The sequence below is a fragment of the Coregonus lavaretus genome (genome assembly GCF_964263955.1).
Source record: "Coregonus lavaretus genome assembly, chromosome: 10".
Lineage (NCBI taxonomy): Eukaryota > Metazoa > Chordata > Actinopteri > Salmoniformes > Salmonidae > Coregonus > Coregonus lavaretus.
Genome location: NC_139997.1, coordinates 11703290 through 11716635, shown reverse-complemented (window position 1 = coordinate 11716635; position 13346 = coordinate 11703290).

Sequence of the window (13346 nt, the reverse complement as noted above, 5' to 3'; positions counted from 1 at the left end):
TACACGCTCCGTCAGCTGACCGAAGCCAAACCGCGTCATCCTGGGGCCCAGGTGATGAGGTTGTGGTCATATAGCCCTGCATCTGGCAAGGTAAAAGAGGAAAACCTTTAATCCAGTAAGAGGAACCATGACACTGTAGAAGAGCGGGAAGAGCGCATTCAGGAGGACAGCGTGTGCTCTCTTGTGTTCTCTTTAGCATGATTAGTCATGAAGCTGAACAAGCAGAACCCATACCCTGTGACAAGCGATCATCACAACGCTGTTGAAAAGCCAGACCAGAGGAAGTAGGCCTGTCAGGACAATGCCTATCGTAGTCATCATGTAAGCCTATTATCAGCCTATGAATGTGTGATGATGACAAAGTATTCAAATAGGGGCCCTGTTACCAAGGTGTTGTTGATCTTGCTATACAAATTAGGTTTATGAGTTACTTAGTACCTTACTAGACGATAAGATAAAATCCTATCTTCTCTCAGGTGCTTTCATGTACAACATTACAATGCATGTATGTTCCTTGTGTTGCAAAGGTATGGCTAGTATTTACCAAGTGCCATTCTCTGGCAAGCGAGACTAGCGTAAAAAGGTCTGTAAATGGTGAGGAAGGAGAGTGTATTGGTATTGGGTAAGAAGAAAAAAAACATTCAGGATAGCATATAGCCTTTTCCCCTTAGTCATTTCCCCTAGACAAGACGTTGTCAGTCAATCGCATGACATCGTGAAAACCACAAAATACCAGCTCTGTTTTGCTATTACAAATACGTCCAAACAAACATTATAGTCGTATTAATCAGGTGATGTCATAATAAATGTTGTGATCAAAACTACTTGATGACATAACCATTTACATACTACTTTAAGTTTGAATTATACAGTCTTACATTTCTCTCACTCTTTCATTTGTTCTTGAATGTATTCAGTTCAAATACAGTAGAGCATAATCTCTCATTCATGTGAATGGAGTGTTCTCCCCATGGAGCCCCAGAATACATTGAATGGGAAACGTGGGTGCATCTTGAATGGTGAGCTGTTTGGGGGAGTGGTTGCTGCTTACTTTATGAGTATGACGAGAGGCTGCATAAGTATCAGTGTCCTGCATAAAAAACAGGTATATCAAAGGCTGTTGCTCTGGCTCTTAGCTGTAATATACTTTACTAGATCCATAATGTTCCGGAGCCAAATGAATAAACTAATAAAATGAAGTGTTCAATTATCCTTGCTACACATTTGTGACTTTCTCAACCTTATAAATGTGTGTGTGTGTATGGACATGTTTAACTATACTTGTGGGGACCAAAAGTCCCCACAAGAATAGTAAACAAACACAAATTTGACCAACTGGGGACATTTTGTTAGTCCCCACATGGAAAAAGGCTGTTTCTAGGGGGTTAAGGTTAGAATTAGAGTTAGGGGTTTAAGGTTGGGGTTAGGTTTAGGTTTAGGGTTAGGGAAAATAGGATTTGGAATGGGAATCATTTGTGTGTCCCGACAAGGTTAGTTAAACGTGAGTGTGTGTGTCTGTGTGTGTGTGTCGTTGAACAGAATGTCCTAAAGATCCTCTAACGACCCTGAGATTGGAAGGCTCTTGTCCCAGCATGACCGTACAGCACCTTTACTCAACAAACACTAGCTGCAGATAAAGAATAGTACAGAGGAAACAGTCCCAGCTGTCACTTTCTCTCTTTCTCATGTTTTCGCTGCCTTTCACTGACAAACTCAGACATTTCAGAGCTCTAGTCTTCCTCAATGTCTTATCACTCTCAGTGGCTGTTGGTCTCAGCTTCACACATAAGCCTCCAGTTAAAAATAGACTGTACCTCATGGGTATATATAACATGTGTCTATAACAGTGTTGTAAACAAATAAACATACAAACAGTAAGCACAAACTGCCTTCTTATTTGACAGAGAATGTAGTCTTGTTGATCTTGATCTCATCAAGTAAAGCTTGAAATAAACTGAACGCTGATGGACAATGATGGTCTCGTAACATACTGTTGATTGTGAGAGCAAAGTCACACAAGCTACTGTAGTGAGTATGAGGGGCATCATGCCCATAGGGGGCACAGGGGCACATACCCCCTCAGATTTCTCCTGTTTAAATTATTATTATTATTATTTTTATTTATTTTTCTCTCTATAATACTAATAGCCACCTAGGAATTTTATGAAATTGGCTTTAGCTAGCCCAGATAGGTTCCCAATCTCCCAACCTCATAACTAGCTACAAAGAAGCCATTTCAGGCTATCAATCAAGTTAGAGTAGTTAGCTTGTCTAACTATCTTAACTGACATGCCTGCTGGCAAGGTTGGTAGACTTTAGAAAAGCAAGCAATAACTAAATGTACTGAATAAGACTCACAATCTTTAACCAAGATTTTAGCAAAGATGCAGAGAAAAATACTTTGTGTATTTAAAAAAAGAACCACCAGTCAGGAGGAAACAGGCCGCTCGAGGTATGCTTAGATATGCAGAATAATATACATATTTTTGACATAGAATTCAGCATAATGATTATGGCTCTAGATTGCAGTAAAAAGCTGTTTCAGGTGTTTGAAAAATTGAAAATTATCCAACTTCAGGACTGGGGGCATGATGCCCCTGGTGAGTATGTACGCCGTACCAGGTTGAGGTTTCAAATTACTGCACGGCTGTGCTTCATTCCAGCCTGGAACGTGTTTAAAGGGGTTGTACAGTGAAACCTGTGATTTATATCGAATTTAATTCAAATTTGAACTAAGGCAGATGTAATTAGTATCACCAAAGTCTGAAAAATCTATATTATTGATCTGTTCGTTGAGCTGTATCTTAAAATCCAATGACCTGACTTGAGGCTTAATCACTCGGATTCGATTTGCCTCAGCTAGGATTATGTGAGCCTAGCTATTCATTATTACATTTGACATTTTAGTCATTTAGCAGACGCTCTTATCCAGAGCAACTTACAGTTAGTGCATTCATCTTAAGATAGCTAGGTGGGACAACCACATATCACAGGCATAGAAAGTACATTTTTCCTCAATAACATAGCTCAGTAGAGTCGGAGCTAGAAGGGTGGGGGGGGTCAAGTACAAGTGCTGGTTAAGTGTATTTTTTTTTTCTTTCTTTCTTTTTTTTTGGGGGGGGGGGGTTGAGGTGAGGAGGAGGATTATTTAAGATACTGTTTGAAGAGGTAGGGTTTCAGATGTTTTCAGAAGATGGGCAGGGACTCTGCTGTCCTAGCTTCAGGGGGAAGACCTGAGGTGGCAGATTGGAGTGCTTGGGTTGGGGTGTAAGGTTTGAGCATAGCCTGAAGGTAGGGAGGGGCAGTTCCACTTGCTGTTCCGTAGGTAAGCACCATGGTCTTGTAGTGGATGCGAGCTTCAACTGGAAGCCAGTGGAGTCTGCGGAGGAGCGGGGTGACATGAGATAGCTTAGAAAGGTTGAACACCAGGCGGGCTGCTGCATTCTGGATAAGTTTCAGGGGTTTGATGGCACAAGCGGGGAGTCCAGCCAACAGCGAGTTGCAGTAGTCCAGACGGGAGAGGACAAGTTTCTGGATTAGGACCTGCGCCGCTTCCTGTGTGAGGTAGGGTCGTACTCTACGGATGTTGTAGAGCATGAACCTGCAGGAGCGGGTCACTGCTTTGATGTTTGCAGAGAACGACAGGGTGTTGTCCAGGGTCACGCCAAGGTTCTTTGCACTCTGGGAAGGGGACACCGTGGAGTTGTCAACCGTGATGGAGAGGTCTTTGAGCGGACAGGCCTTCCCCGGGAGGAAGAGCAGTTCCGTCTTGTCGAGGTTGAGCTTGAGGTGGTGGGCTGACATCCAAGTTGAGATATCTGCCAGGCACGCAGAGATGCGTGTCGCCACCTGGGTGTCAGAAGGGGGGAAGGAGAAAAGTAGTTGAGTGTCATCCTCATGGCAATGATAGGAGAGACCATGTGAGGATATGATGGAGCCGAGTGATTTGGTGTATAGAGAGAAGAGGAGAGGGCCTAGAACCGAGCCCTGGGGGACACCAGTAGTGAGAGTACGTAGTGCAGACACAGATCCTCTCCACGTCACCTGGTAGGAGTGGCCTGCCAGGTAGGATGCAATCCAAGAGTGTGCATAGCCTGAGACGCCCAGCCCTGAGAGGGTGGAGAGGAGGATCTGATTGTTCACGGTGTCAAAGGCAGCAGATAGATCTAGGAGGATGAGAACAGAGGAGAGAGAGTCAGCTTTGGCAGTGTGGAGAGCCTCCGTGACACAGAGAAGAGCAGTCTCGGTTGAGTGACCTGTCTTGAAGCCTGACTGGTTAGGGTCAAGAAGATCATTCTGAGAGACATAACGAGAGAATTGATCAGAGACAGCACGCTCAAGTGTTTTGGAAAGAAAAGAAAGAAGGGATACAGGTCTATAGTTTTTGACGTCAGATGAGTCGAGTGTTGGTTTCTTGAGGAGGGGAGCAACTCAGGCCATTTTGAAGTCAGCGGGGACGCAGCCAGTGGTCAGGGATGAGTTGATGAGGGACGTGAGGAATGGGAGAAGGTCTCCAGAGATGGTCTGGAGACGGGAGGAGGGGATGGGGTCGAGCGGGCAGGTAGTCGGGCGGCCAGACCTCACTAGTCGCAGGATGTCCTCAGGAGAGAGAGCGGAGAATGAGGTCAAGGCGTAGTATAATTATGTGTGACTGAGACCAGTGGACTCAATAGGCTGAGTGAATGAGTAGCAGATGTCATCAACCCTTTTTTTCAAAGTGGTTGACAAAGTTGTCCGCAGAGAGGGAGGAGAGAGGGGGAGGGGTGGAGGATTAAGGAGGAGAAAGTGGAAAATAGTTTCCTAAAGTTAGAGGCAGAAGCTTTACATTTCAAGTGGTAGAAAGTGGCTTTAGCAATGGAACAGAGGAAGAGAAGGTAGAGAGGAGGGAGTGAAAGGATGATAGCTCCTCCGCCGCATTGCCATCTGGATAGGGGCTGAGTGGTTAGGGTTGGAGGAAAAGGAGACAGAAAAAGAAACAAAGTCGTGATCAGAGACCTGGAGGGGGGTTGCAGTGAGATTAGTAGGCGAGCAGCCTCTAGTAAAGGTGAGGTCACGCATATTGCCTGCCTTGTGAGTTGGAGGGGATTGAGAAAGGGTGAGGTCAAAAGAGGCAAGGAGGGGAAAGAGAGAGTTGGAAAGAAATGAATCAAAGGCAGATGTCGGAAGGTTGAAGTCGCCAAGTACGAAGAGCGGTGAGCCATCGTCAGGAAATGAGCTTATCAAGGTGGCAAGCTCATTGAGGAACTCTCCAAGGGCACCTGGTGGGTGATAGATGACAATAACGTTAAGCTTGAGTGGACAAGTGACAGTGACAGCATGGAATTAAAATGAGGAGATGGACAGGTGAGAGAGGGAGAAAATAGAAAATCTCCACTTAGGAGAAATGAGTAGACCTGTGCCACCACGGCAACGACCAGATGCTCTCGGACTATGAGAGAAAACATAGTCAGATGAAGAAAGAGCAGCTGGAGTAGCAGTGTCCTCTGGGGTGATCCATGTCTCCGTCAAGGCCAAAAAGTCAAGGGACTGAAGGGCAGCATAGGCTGAGATGAACTCAGCGTTCTTGACCGCAGATCGGCAGTTCCAAACGCTTCCAGAAACCTGGAATTCCACATGGATTGTGCGCGCAGGGTACACTAAATTAGAAGGGAGCGTCTGTAAACATTTACATTTACATCATTTAGCAGACGCTCTTATCCAGAGCAACTTACAAATTGGTGCATTAAACTTATGATAGCAAGTGGGACAACCACTTTTTTTCTTCTTTTTTTTATGGGGGGGTGGGGGAGGGGAGGGGGGGGGGGGGGGTAGAAGGATTACTTTATACTCTTCTAGGTATTCCTTAAAGAGGTAGGGTTTCAAGTGGCTCCGGAAGGTGGTCAGTGGCTCCGCTGTCCTGGCGTCGTGGGGGAGCTTGTTCCACCATTGGGGTGCCAGAGCAGCAAATAGCTTTGACTGGGCTGAGCGGGAACTGTGCTTCTGTAGAGGTAGGGGAGCTAGCAGGCCAGAGGTGGATGAACGTAGTGCCCTCGTTTGGGTGTAGGGTCTGATCAGAGCCTGAAGGTAAGGAAGTGCCGTTCCCCTCACAGCTCCACCATGGTGGCAGTCCTTCCCAGGGAGGAAGAGCAGCTCCGTCTTGCCGAGGTTCAGCTTGAGGTGGTGATCCGACATCCACACTGATATGTCTGCCAGACATGCAGAGATGCGATTCGCCACCTGGTTATCAGAAGGGGGAAAGGAGAAAATTAATTGTGTGTCGTCTGCGTAGCAATGATAGGAGAGACCATGTGAGGATATGACAGAGCCAAGTGACTTGGTGTATAGAGAGAATAGGAGAGGGCCTAGAACTGAGCCCTGGGGGACACCAGTGGTGAGAGCACGTGGTGCGGAGACAGATTCTCGCCACGCCACCTGGTAGGAGCGACCTGTCAGGTAGGACGCAATCCAAGAGTGAGCAGCGCCGGAGATGCCCAACTCGGAGAGGGTGGAGAGGAGGATCTGATGGTTCACAGTAAACCCTTATTAATGTGTCCAATGATATGCTTTGTTCATACTTCATCCTTTGCCCTCATTTGAATGTGTACTGTGCATTACTTGTCAGTTGTCGCAACATCTTCTGATTCAGCAACAGGTCAGATAGCTAGCTAGCTACCTAGAGTCCTGCACCGGTCAGTTTTTTGGAGCCGCACCCGCCCCACGCCAGCCACATCAATTCCGAACCCCACCTAATACTCAACATCAGGACAGATTTTTCTCCGCAACCCAACCCACCCGCATAGAATTGTTCCGAGAGCCGATCAGTTACCCGCCATGTCACATCAATTTATTTAATTGTTTTTATGACTCCAGTGTAGTAGGCTTTATTATTATTATTATTATTATTATTATTATTATTAATAGGCTATTGTTACTATTCCCCTTCCCTGCATGAATTCATTTGTCTGCATGTCTATTCAACATTTGGATAAAAGGAAACCATTCCATGAGTTAAGAATGATTGTTTTTCACAATGTTATGTGTCACTCAAATCGCTTTGAGAAACAGAGCCTTCTAATTAGCCTTCTTACCTAATGAAAGCCTGTATAGTTTACATAACAAAACAATACCTTTACATTCAATATTATTTAGATAATCAAATAGTTTAGGCCTAATTAAAACTTAAATAAACCATTCCCAGAATCTAATATTGGCTGCAAAAATAGGCTACATTTATTTAGTAGGCTACTCACACGTTTATCAGCCGCAACGGTTTACACTTTATACGGCCTGCGTATGGTCTAATGAACGAATGCCTGAATTAATGTAATAATTAATTGATAAGAATTATCTAAAGTAAATAGGCCTACCCGCTTGCACTTTGTGCAGGCTGTGTAACCATCTACAGCATGGTTGTCCTTACAAACTGGGCTTTTCACTCGCACAGCACGTTTCCTTTCCACGATTGTAATGTAGCCTTTATTTTTATTTCAAATCATATTTGTCGCTTTTGCCGAATACAATAGGTGTAGCCTTCACCGTAAAATGCTTGCTTATGAGCTCTTCCCAACGACGGATAGTTAAAAAATAATATTACAAAATAAAAATAATAACACAAGGAATAAAATACACAATAATTAAACTATATACAGGGAGTATCAGTACCATATGAATGTGCAGGGATATGAGGTATTTGAGATAGAGATGTACATAAAGGCAGGGTAAAGTGACCAGGCAACAGGATAGATAATAATAAGAGTAAATATAAAGAACAGAGTAGCAGCAGCATATGATGAGTGTGAAAGTGTGTGTGTATGTCACGATCGCCAATGAAGTATGACCAAAGCGCAGCGTTGGGAGTGAACATGATGATTTTAATTTTGAAACACACGACAAAACAAAAACACGATCCGTGAAGTCCTCAGTGACAACTACTGAACAATGAACAAAAACCCACAACCACAAGGTGAACACAGACATTTAAATATGGCTCCCAATCAGAGATAACGAGCCGACAGCTGACACTCGTTACCTCCGATTGGGAGTCACTGACCAAACATAGAACGCGAACACCTAGACACTACCCACAGTACACAACACACGGAAATCTACACACCCTGACTAAACACAAAAAGTCCTAGAACCAGAATGTGACAGTACCCCCCCCCAAAGGCGCGGACTGCGACCGCGCCTAACTACAAGCAAACAGGGGAGGGCTGGGTGGGCATTCCTCCTCGGCGGCGGCTCCGGCTCTGGCGGATCCCGGCTGGACGGCTCTGGCGGATCCCGGCTGGACGGCTCTGGCGGATCCTGGCTGGACGGCTCTGGCGGATCCCGGCTGGACGGCTCTGGCGGATCCCGGCTGGACGGCTCTGGCGGATCCCGGCTGGACGGCTCTGGCGGATCCCGGCTGGACGGCTCTGGCGGATCCTGGCTGGAAGGCTCTGGCGGATCCCGGCTGGAAGGCTCTGGCGGATTCCGGCTGGACGGCTCTGGCGGATCCCGGCTGGACGGCTCTGGCGGATCCTGGCTGGACGGCTCTGGCGGATCCTGGCTGGACGGCTCTGGCGGATCCTGGCTGGAAGGCTCTGGCGGATCCTGGCTGGACGGCTCATGGCTGGCTGACGGATCTGGCTGCTCATGGCTGGCTGACGGATATGGCTGCTCATGGATGGCTGACGGATCTGGCTGCTCATGGCTGGCTGACGGATCTGGCTGCTCATGGCTGGCGGAAGGATCTGGCTGCTCATGGCTGGCGGAAGGCTCTGGCTGATCCTGTCTGGCGGAAGGCTCTGGCTGATCCTGTCTGGCGGACGGCTCTGGCTGGACAGGGTTGACGACGCACCCCGTAGGCTCGGTGCGTTGAGCAGGGACAGGCCGGGCTGGGCTGGCGAAACGCACCACAGACTTGGTGCGGGGCGCAGGAACAGGCCGAGCTGGGCTGGCGACGCACCCCGTAGGCTTGGTGCGTTGAGCAGGGACAGACAGAACCGCACTGGGGACACACACCCCTGGCCCTACACGGGGATCAGGAACGGGCCGGACCGGACTGGAAACACCCCCCAGTACCTCTCGCCGTGCCTCCACACTTTCCATCCCCTTCGTAACCAGTGGCCCCCTTAAACTGGCGGCCATATCTGCCAACCTCTTGCACTCCTCCGGGCCGTACACCTTCTGCCCCGACGTCGTGAGCCCCCCCCTAAAAATTTTCTGGGGGTCTCTCCTCTCGGTGGACCAGGCCTCCATAGTCCTCTCCCAACCTTCGCTCTTCTGGCTCCACCACTCGTTATCCAACTGCTGCTTGGTCTCGTTGTGGTGGGTTTTTCTGTCACGATCGCCAATGAAGTATGACCAAAGCGCAGCGTTGGGAGTGAACATGATGATTTTAATTTTGAAACACACGACAAAACAAAAACACGATCCGTGAAGTCCTCAGTGACAACTACTGAACAATGAACAAAAACCCACAACCACAAGGTGAACACAGACATTTAAATATGGCTCCCAATCAGAGATAACGAGCCGACAGCTGACACTCGTTACCTCCGATTGGGAGTCACTGACCAAACATAGAACGCGAACACCTAGACACTACCCACAGTACACAACACACGGAAATCTACACACCCTGACTAAACACAAAAAGTCCTAGAACCAGAGTGTGACAGTGTATGTACAGTGGGGAGAACAAGTATTTGATACACTGCCGATTTTGCAGGTTTTCCTACTTACAAAGCATGTAGAGGTCTGTAATTTTTATCATAGGTACACTTCAACTGTGAGAGACGGAATCTAAAACAAAAATCCAGAAAATCACATTGTATGATTTTTAAGTAATTAATTAGCATTTTATTGCATGACATAAGTATTTGATACATCAGAAAAGCAGAACTTAATATTTGGTACAGAAACCTTTGTTTGCAATTACAGAGATCATACGTTTCCTGTAGGTCTTGACCAGGTTTGCACACACTGCAGCAGGGATTTTGGCCCACTCCTCCATACAGACCTTCTCCAGATCCTTCAGGTTTCGGGGCTGTCGCTGGGCAATACAGACTTTCAGCTCCCTCCAAAGATGTTCTATTGGGTTCAGGTCTGGAGATTGGCTAGGCCACTCCAGGACCTTGAGATGCTTCTTACGGAGCCACTCCTTAGTTGCCCTGGCTTTGTGTTTCGGGTCGTTGTCATGCTGGAAGACCCAGCCACGACCCATCTTCAATGCTCTGAGGGAAGGAGGTTGTTGGCCAAGATCTTGCGATACATGGCCCCATCCATCCTCCCCTCAATACGGTGCAGTCGTCCTGTCCCCTTTGCAGAAAAGCATCCCGAAAGAATGATGTTTCCACCTCCATGCTTCACGGTTGGGATGGTGTTCTTGGGGTTGTACTCATCCTTCTTCTTCCTCCAAACACGGCGAGTGGAGTTTAGACCAAAAAGCTATATTTTTGTCTCATCAGACCACATGACCTTCTCCCATTTGCCAATGACCATCATCCAGATGGTCATTGGCAAACTTCAGACGGGCCTGGACATGCGCTGGCTTGAGCAGGGGGACCTTGCGTGCGCTGCAGGATTTTAATCCATGACGGCGTAGTGTGTTACTAATGGTTTTCTTTGAGACTGTGGTCCCAGCTCTCTTCAGGTCATTGACCAGGTCCTGCCGTGTAGTTCTGGGCTGATCCCTCACCTTCCTCATGATCATTGATGCCCCACGAGGTGAGATCTTGCATGGAGCCCCAGACCGAGGGTGATTGACCGTCATCTTGAACTTCTTCCATTTTCTAATAATTGCGCCAACAGTTGTTGCCTTCTCACCAAGCTGCTTGCCTATTGTCCTGTAGCCCATCCCAGCCTTGTGCAGGTCTACAATTTTATCACTGATGTCCTTACACAGCTCTCTGGTCTTGGCCATTGTGGAGAGGTTGGAATCTGTTTGATTGAGTGTGTGGACAGGTGTCTTTTATACAGGTAACGAGTTCAAACAGGTGCAGTTAATACAGGTAATGAGTGGAGAACAGGAGGGCTTCTTAAAGAAAAACTAACAGGTCTGTGAGAGCCGGAATTCTTACTGGTTGGTAGGTGATACTTATGTCATGCAATAAAATGCAAATTAATTACTTTAAAATCATACAATGTGATTTTCTGGATTTTTGTGTACCTATGATAAAAATTACAGACCTCTACATGCTTTGTAAGTAGGAAAACCTGCAAAATCGGCAGTGTATCAAATACTTGTTCTCCCCACTGTATGTGTGTGTGTGTGTGTTTGTGTGTTGTGTCGGTATGCATGTGTGTTATGTGTGTGGGTTGGGGGGCGTTCTCTCCCCTCTTTATCCAAAATCAGCTCCTTGGTCTTACTGACGCTGAGGGAGAGGTTGTTGTCCCACAACACTGCCAAGTCTCTGACCTCCTCCCTGTAGGCTGTCTCATCGCCGTTGGTGATCAGGCCTACCACCGTTGTGTCGTCAGCAAACTTTATGATGTGTTAGAGTCAGGTGTGGCTGCGCAGTCATGGGTCAACAAGGAGTACAAGAGGGGGCATAGCACGCACCCCTGAGGGGGGGCCCCCCGTGTTGAGGGTAAGCGTGGCATAGGTGTTCTCGCCTACCCTCACCACCTGGGGCCGGCCCGTCAGGAAGTCCAGGATCCAGTTGCAGAGGGAGGTGTTCAGTCCCAGGGCACTATGGCGTTGAATGCTGAGCTGTAGTCTATGAATAGCATTCTCATGTACAGTGGGGAAAAAAAGTATTTAGTCAGCCACCAATTGTGCAAGTTCTCCCACTTAAAAAGATGAGAGAGGCCTGTAATTTTCATCATAGGTACACGTCAACTATGACAGACAAATTGAGAAAAAAAATCCAGAAAATCACATTGTAGGATTTTTAATGAATTTATTTGCAAATTATGGTGGAAAATAAGTATTTGGTCACCTACAAACAAACAAGATTTCTGGCTCTCAAAGACCTGTAACTTCTTCTTTAAGAGGCTCCTCTGTCCTCCACTCGTTACCTGTATTAATGGCACCTGTTTGAACTTGTTATCAGTATAAAAGACACCTGTCCACAACCTCAAACAGTCACACTCCAAACTCCACTATGGCCAAGACCAAAGAGCTGTCAAAGGACGCCAGAAACAAAATTGTAGACCTGCACCAGGCTGGGAAGACTGAATCTGCAATGGGTAAGCAGCTTGGTTTGAAGAAATCAACTGTGGGAGCAATTATTAGGAAATGGAAGACATACAAGACCACTGATAATCTCCCTCGATCTGGGGCTCCACGCAAGATCTCACCCCGTGGGGTCAAAATGATCACAAGAACGGTGAGCAAAAATCCCAGAACCACACGGGGGGACCTAGTGAATGACCTGCAGAGAGCTGGGACCAAAATAACAAAGCCTACCATCAGTAACACACTACGCCGCCAGGGACTCAAATCCTGCAGTGCCAGGCGTGTCCCCCTGCTTAAGCCAGTACATGTCCAGGCCCGTCTGAAATTTGCTAGAGTGCATTTGGATGATCCAGAAGAGGATTGGGAGAATGTCATATGGTCAGATGAAACCAAAATAGAACTTTTCGTAAAAACTCAACTCGTCGTGTTTGGAGGACAAAGAATGCTGAGTTGCATCCAAAGAACACCATACCTACTGTGAAGCATGGGGGTGGAAACATCATGCTTTGGGGCTGTTTTTCTGCAAAGGGACCAGGACGACTGATCCGTGTTAAGGAAAGAATGAATGGGGCCATGTATCGTGAGATTTTGAGTGAAAACCTCCTTCCATCAGCAAGGGCATTGAAGATGAAACGTGGCTGGGTCTTTCAGCATGACAATGATCCCAAACACACCACCCGGGCAACGAAGGAGTGGCTTCGTAAGAAGCATTTCAAGGTCCTGGAGTGGCCTAGCCAGTCTCCAGATCTCAACCCCATAGAAAATCTTTGGAGGGAGTTGAAAGTCCGTGTTTCCCAGCGACAGCCCCAAAACATCACTGCTCTAGAGGAGATCTGCATGGAGGAATGGGCCAAAATACCAGCAACAGTGTGTGAAAACCTTGTGAAGACTTACAGAAAACGTTTGACCTGTGTCATTGCCAACAAAGGGTATATAACAAAGTATTGAGAAACTTTTGTTATTGACCAAATACTTATTTTCCACCATAATTTGCAAATAAATTCATAAAAAATCCTACAATGTGATTTTCTGGATTTCTTTTCCTCATTTTGTCTGTCATAGTTGACGTGTACCTATGATGAAAATTACAGGCCTCTCTCATCTTTTTAAGTGGGAGAACTTGCACAATTGGTGGCTGACTAAATACTTTTTTCCCCTACTGTAGTTATTTCCCCTGTTGTCCAGGTGGGAGAGGGCGGTC